This window comes from Electrophorus electricus, chromosome 19 (genome assembly GCF_041902795.1).
Source record: "Electrophorus electricus isolate QZ-2024a chromosome 19, ASM4190279v1, whole genome shotgun sequence".
Classification (NCBI taxonomy): Eukaryota; Metazoa; Chordata; class Actinopteri; order Gymnotiformes; family Gymnotidae; genus Electrophorus; species Electrophorus electricus.
The window spans coordinates 3,500,908-3,507,883 of record NC_137515.1 but is presented as its reverse complement, the minus strand read 5'-3'; positions in this window follow the sequence as shown (position 1 = coordinate 3,507,883).

The following is a 6,976-nucleotide window of genomic DNA, read 5'->3' as shown; positions in this document are numbered from 1 at the left end:
CCTTGAGGAATGGTGCGTTTACGAGACCCCTCTGGGCAAATGGATCAGTTCTGCACTTCAGACACACCCTCTCCTGCTCCTCACTCAAGATCTTAACATTGTTTTTCACCCTCTCAGTGGAACATAGAGACACTCGGACTATAACCGAAGTATTTACATTTACTCATCAAATTTGACATTTTTATATTTTTGAGATTCTAGGACTGCAATTTGGGCACTTGGATCATGCAAAACGGTCTTGGACAAGTTTAGGATGCCCAAATATGTTCAGCATGTCATTACACTTTAACCAACTATGCTACTGACATTGCTCCTCTATTTCCGACGACTAGTCCCATTTTTCTCACCATCCCTGCTCAGTGCCTGTCAGTCATGATCAATTAATTCACCTTTTTCACATCTTACAATAAGAAAATGGCAGTTACAGAACTGTAAGGAGGTCCAAAAAAGGCTGTGAATATTGATAAGTTGTGAATGATGCACGACACGTTGATTAATCATCACAAAAGTCCATCTAAATTTGTCTGTGCACCATTGTGACAAATTGTGTATTTATCGGATAACCAGTATTTTGTGTATTTCTTCTCACACTGAGGCCATGTGAGTGGTGGAAGACAACACTTCCTCAGGACCTATTATTTAGATTTGCCAACAGATGCAATTAGGAGTCTCCAGAGTGACGATCTCTCTGCTTCTCTGGTGCAGGACCTTAAGGACCGTATAATTTGTGCGTCTTCGTGAGCCGACCGTAAATCAAGTCCCGACAGCACCCGAGGACAGGCATAGATAAGGTACTGGACTTCAAAGCCAGGGAAAAGGGGGCAAACGTTTTACAATTATAACATGTAATGATTGCTTGAGCTACCCCTCATTTTACGCCATGGCTTGTGCAGTTTGGAGAACTCTTAAAAAAAAAAGGTGCTTGTCAAAACAAGAAAGACTGCGAGATTTTTTCCCAGTCCGTAGCATGTAGACATTTCTCAAGTGTCATCAGTGGTATAATGTCTCATGGACCATCACTCAGGCTCTGCCCTGCGTACACCCTCCATGGGTCTGATGTCATGTTTCTTCATGTTTTTTTTTTTTATCCTGGTCCGTGAGCCGTTATGTCCTACATGATTCCAGAGTTCAAAGCGCCCAGTCTGTTAGTTTGGATGGTGAGTCTTATTGGCCATTTTTACCCAACATAACAGATGCTGCCCGGGCCAGTCGGGTGCTTCGGGGCAGTCCACTGCCATTGCCCCGACACTGAAAACGAGAGGTCATTCCTAAACACAGCTTTCTTCCCTCAACCTTCTTAGCTGCCATGGCTAAGTGACGCCGGCTGTTAAAGCACTTAACGTTGTGAACTTTTTGGCCCCTTCCACTCAGCGTTACTTTTCAATGGCTCCCATTATGGGTAATGGATTAAGATAAGAGTTGTTGGTTTGGATATGCGACGTGAGATTCATGCTTATCATTACCCTTGAATATAGACAGGAAACTGGAAGAGGAACAAAACTTGGCTCAACATTCTTAAAGTGAAGACTTTTTATTTTAGATGTTGAGCATACGGTACTTTCACCTTCCTTTGACATTTACGCAGAATTTCATTGTGATTATTAAAATATTCCTCTATTGCATTTACATGAACTATTCACTGTACACTCCAGCATGTGGTTGACATTAAATAATAAAATAGAAAAGTCCTGAATATACATTTTCCTGCATTTCATTGGACACAACAGATGTACTCGTTCCTTATATTTTACTTTTTCTTTTTATTCAGTTCTGGTTAAAACATTTATAGCATGAAATGTCAGTCAAGCAATTAACAGTTAACTAATTTAGCCATTTATGAGCCAGTCCTTCAGAGCTGTAGGACAAGCAGAGCTACATAATAACAGGTCATATCTAAAGGCACACTCCAAATTTTCATTAAATCCAGAAATCACCAGACACTGTTTGCTCTTTAAACATTGCTCGATGGAATAATCAAACGCCTTAGTGCAAATTACTTTGCATTTAATGACACTTAATCACCGTGTTACTGCACTTTCTCTAATGCACTTTCATGTTCTGGATGTTAGTGTTGCATATGTTGTCTTATTTGGTTTAAAACATCTCGAGGGACACCTGACTTGTCAGATTTATTATGAACCATATGCTGAGAAAAAGCCAAGGTATGCAAAGGTATGTGAAATTGTATCATAAATCAGAAATTCTTTTGTAAACACACATTTGCCATCCTCAGCATTAAACTCATGGATTTGAACAGGATTTTCAATCATCCCTCTTCAGATAGAGTTATTTCAGTGGTGGAAACGGACTCAGTAAAAGGATACAGCCCGTGCTATAGGGTTGAGTAATCTAAACAAGGGAGGGAGCATTCCCGCCCCCACAGCCCCCAGCCAAAGATTTATAAGTGGCTCTTGTCAGATTTTATTGCCTCCCATAGAGAACATGTAGTCTGTGCCTCGGACGATCCAAGTCCATTCCTTTTGACGGATGACAAGACACTAGTAATTATCAGCCGCCAAGAATAAATCAGGGTCTTTCCTCTGCATCCTATGACACCCTTGAAGGACTAACCATTTTCAGGACAAGGGGAATCTGTGCAACACTTTCTTGAGATTTGTAAATCTCTAACTCAAGCCCAAATAATGAGAGGTTGTAACCCGCTTGTTATTAGAGGTCTGTGGCCAACATTATAGATATACATTTCCTAAGGGGTAGTTAGAGTAATGAGTAAGTGGAGTCCAGTTGCTAGCCTTGGTTTCGCAGAGGTATGTTAATGTATGTTTTCAGCTCCTCAAGTGGAATTTTCACACCTCAATAAAATATTTGTCCTGTCAAAGAAGGAATTACTCTTGTGTTTTTTCCCCTCTTCTGAAAGTAATTTTGGTTTATATTTGCAACTGACTTTTGTTTAAACATGTTATTAGGCCAGGATTTTAGCACTATTTCAATATAACCTACAAAAGGTTTTATTAAATATGACAATTGTGATAACAAAGAATGGATTACAAGAAATAGGATCCCAACTTAATACAGTGTTATTAAAATCCTCTCTGGAGACTGTGTGGCTTCAATAAGTAAGGATCTATCCTTTGTTATCTCACATGGGCACTGTAATGGTGTCAATCCCACAACACACACACACACCTCCCACTTCCCATACTGGTTTAAGAGCACCACCCAGTCTGAGTCAGTAGACACAACATGTCCCCTACTCTCTCTAGTCAAGAGGCAGAGAGAGAGTGATGTACACCATAGCTTCAGTCATCTCTTGAATGCACAAACACAGATGTGTAATTATTTCCAATACTTTAAAAAAGCTAATAATATGGAGTTGTAGTTTGTACATTGTTTACACAAACAATTGAAAAATCAATCCTAGATTGAAAACAATTAACTTTACATGAAAGCGTTGTAAAAACCCCATAAATGTATATTATTATTACACACTATGCTATAGTATATATACATATATACATACTAAAAGTTCAGAATTTCTTGAAATAAAACCTTGTACATCCAGTGTCTTTTTGTTGTTTTCTGAAATAGGTTTTCTCACAATGGCAATGGCAAAATTATAGAAACGAGTTTGTTGAATGCTTACGGGTTTTTCACGTAGATGTAGGGAAAAGAGTATTGAATGTTGCCTGAGTGAAGTAATCCTTAGAAATTCAGTGTTGGCTTGAACCTTTAGCCTACTTGAACCTCTCAAACAGCCAACTAAAATGGCTCATAAAATGTGAAATTTACAAGCTGCATGTCCCCAGGGCCGCACCCCCGTGCTGACAGTGTGCTATTATGAATAGTTGTTAAGATATTGACTGTTAATCACTACCGAAGGGCAGAATGAATACCAGCACTGCCACTGTTTATGGGCATTTGTCACCATAATGATAGGACTTGGTGCTCTCTCTCTGTAACAACAAGGGAACGTCTTCCTCAACTCAGAGCTCAAGAAGAAATGTGACTTTCATTTTGATCAATTAAAGTGTGTAAGAAATATCTCATCGAGATATCGAGAGCATGTGGTGAACTCAAGTTGTGAATTGATCACGCAATACGAGAATGAAATTCCAGCCCCTAAGATGCCACATAGGTGGGGAAAAAAAAGAGTGGAAGAAAGTGTAGCATACCCAAAAGAGGAAGGCCTTTGTTTTACTGGCAAACACCTACCACTGACCCTGGTTTAACACTATAGAAGCCTCTGGCATCCAGTTAAACCCTGGCTAGGGATATAACAATACCAGTCACATCTCTCTACTGATTTATCAACCTAGTGAGCAGCTTGCATGCTTGAAGTAACTGGTGAAAAAGTGTCATGACTTGTCCAACAGTTGCTTTTGGTGAGACGAGGTATGTAAGCGCAGGAAAGTCTCTTTCCATGCTGTTAAGTGTCCTGGAAACCCTTCCATGCTCCATGATTTCCTATTAGTTTGAAAGTATGCAGTGCGCCCATCTCAGAGAGGAGTGGCCTGTCATTTTTCCTGTAGAATATGTAGGAATTTTAGTCTGTCCTCCAGTATGCTCATTGATTAGAACTTAGGAGAAATTCAGTTCTAGAAAAAGGACAGAAGAATATTGTCTATGATCTGCACCTGAAAGCACTTACCTCCTACCTCCTCCTCAGAGCACTCCAACCTCTTTAATTAACAGTAATGGAATTCACTTTTACCCACTCTATCAGTTGGAGATTAGTAAAAAGATGATAAAATCTAATTTGGCTAATTTGCCACATTGTGTAAATATAAGACCATTACTATAACTTGTCTTTTTCTTTTTCTTACATAACTTTGTTCCATAGTTATATATGATGTTGTTAGTGTGAGATGCATACATGTCCTTTACCTTTCATATGTGGTCTCTCATTATGGCTACTATGAGTGTTTGTCATTGATCATTATGTAAACTGTCAATTTAAAGCTAAACGTGAATAAGGAGGGCAGTAATGCACATGCTCCAGTGTATGCGCAGTATATGTAAAGGTTGCAGTGTGGGAAAGAGAAAAAAACAAACAGGTGTAGACTTTTAGCCAAAACTACCTTTGCAAGGAAGAGAAGGATTAAACAAGATTAATGTATTCGTATGAAAATTGTACTGGTCAAAGTTTGATCTTTGTTGGCTCATAAGAGGTAAAGGTTAATTTAGCTTACTGTGTCAGAGATGTTTATCATAAATATGTAATCTGTGCAATATTAGTTCAGCTAAATGTAAATATTTATTATGCATGAAAATCTGCTACAACCATCCACCGTCGAAAGCATTTCTTAAAATAAGATTATCTAGATGTTCATGTTGAAAACACCCAACTAAACTAGCGATAGCTCCATGTTCACAGTACCACTGTGATAAAGCTAGCTATGTTATGCTAGCTTTCCAGCTAAAGTTTTGGATTTACTTTTAAAAAATAAATAAATAAAAATTCAGGCTTTGGGGGGGGGGGGGGGGGGGGGGGGGGGGGGGGGAAGATATGGCCTAAAATTGCCGTGCTTTTCATATTAAGTATTAACGTCAAATAACTGGACCCCGGCTTCCTCCCTCAGCCAACGAACCCTAAAGCTAAAGCTAAATAAGGAGGGCGTTATCGGTAGCGTTGATGGAAACTGCAGCTACATTTTAAAATAACGTATCTTATACGTTGACGTAACTAGCTAGTGTAGCACACGTCCATTAAGACGTTTATATGTATCAGCTTATGTAAACAGCACTGATACCGGCCGGGCATCTTATTCAAAGTTGTTCGTTTTTACCTCTTTGCTTAGCAGCTAGCTAGCTAGCAAACGAGCTATTCTGTTTTCTAAATAGCTGTGTAAGATGTTTGTTTATTATTATTTATTAATAATAATAATATATTGATATTATAATATTTATTAATAATACATTGTTTATTTATTTTATTCTCTAAGATAGAGGATTATGTCTTTGAAACTGTTCCCGAGCTTCTATAAATGCGTAAGCGAACACAGGATAAGCCCATAAAGTAGCTAATGCGTGTGAAAAACATTGTAGACAGTGCTTTGGTTAACTTTTAGCCAAACATTTCACTTTAATTAATTGCTATACGTCTATTTAAAGTAGGGGGCCTGGTTTGTTTGTTTAAAAGTGCCAGTGTGTTCCGGCATCTTGGCAAGTTTGAGACTTTGTTGAAACTTAAAGACATTATATGAAATAATGTCTCTTTTATTTATGGTATTTAGCTGACACTTGTAACTGCAACTGACATTTATGACTGCGTACAAGCTGAGCAATTGAGGGTTAAGGGCGTTGCTCAGTGGCCCAACAGTGGCAACTTGGCAGTGTGGTGGGGCTTGAACTGACACCCTTCTGAGTAGCAGTCAAGTACCTTCAAAACTGAGCTACCACTGGCCATTTCTGACTCCTTCTCTATGGAAATATCCATTTTACTTCTAGACTCCAAGAAACTAAATATAAAGTTAGTCCTGTTGAATCGGGTTTGATTTCAAAAATAGCCAGAGCATCACTTCGACAGACAAAAAGAACCTTGAAGAGTTGTGTGAGTAAAGCGCCATCTAGTGGCGAAGCATTTGGGCTGCTATATCAATGTTTCAGTAAACTATCTGCAAGGCTCCAAATTGGTCAGGTGTTTACATCACCAGAGTGGCAGAGCTGCTGGTACACAAGCGACTGACTAACGACATTTCAGGGTACCGCTTGCACCCACGTGTTAAGGGCATTTTCCCATTGTACGGTGAGCTTAACGATAGTGGCCTACTGGTAAAGCTTTGTGTTACTGGTGAGCTTAACGGTAAATGTTTATCTCATGTTTTATGACAGGCTGTGCATTTAATAAGGAAATATTGATAATACCATATTAATTAACGGAAATATACAGATTGAACGGTGAAGGAAACGTATGGAATAGTTATGTTCAATATACTAGACAGAACTCGGTTCCTGGAAATTTTTTTTTTTTTTTTTTTTTTTTTTTTTTTTTTACAGATAAACATAAATCCCATCAATG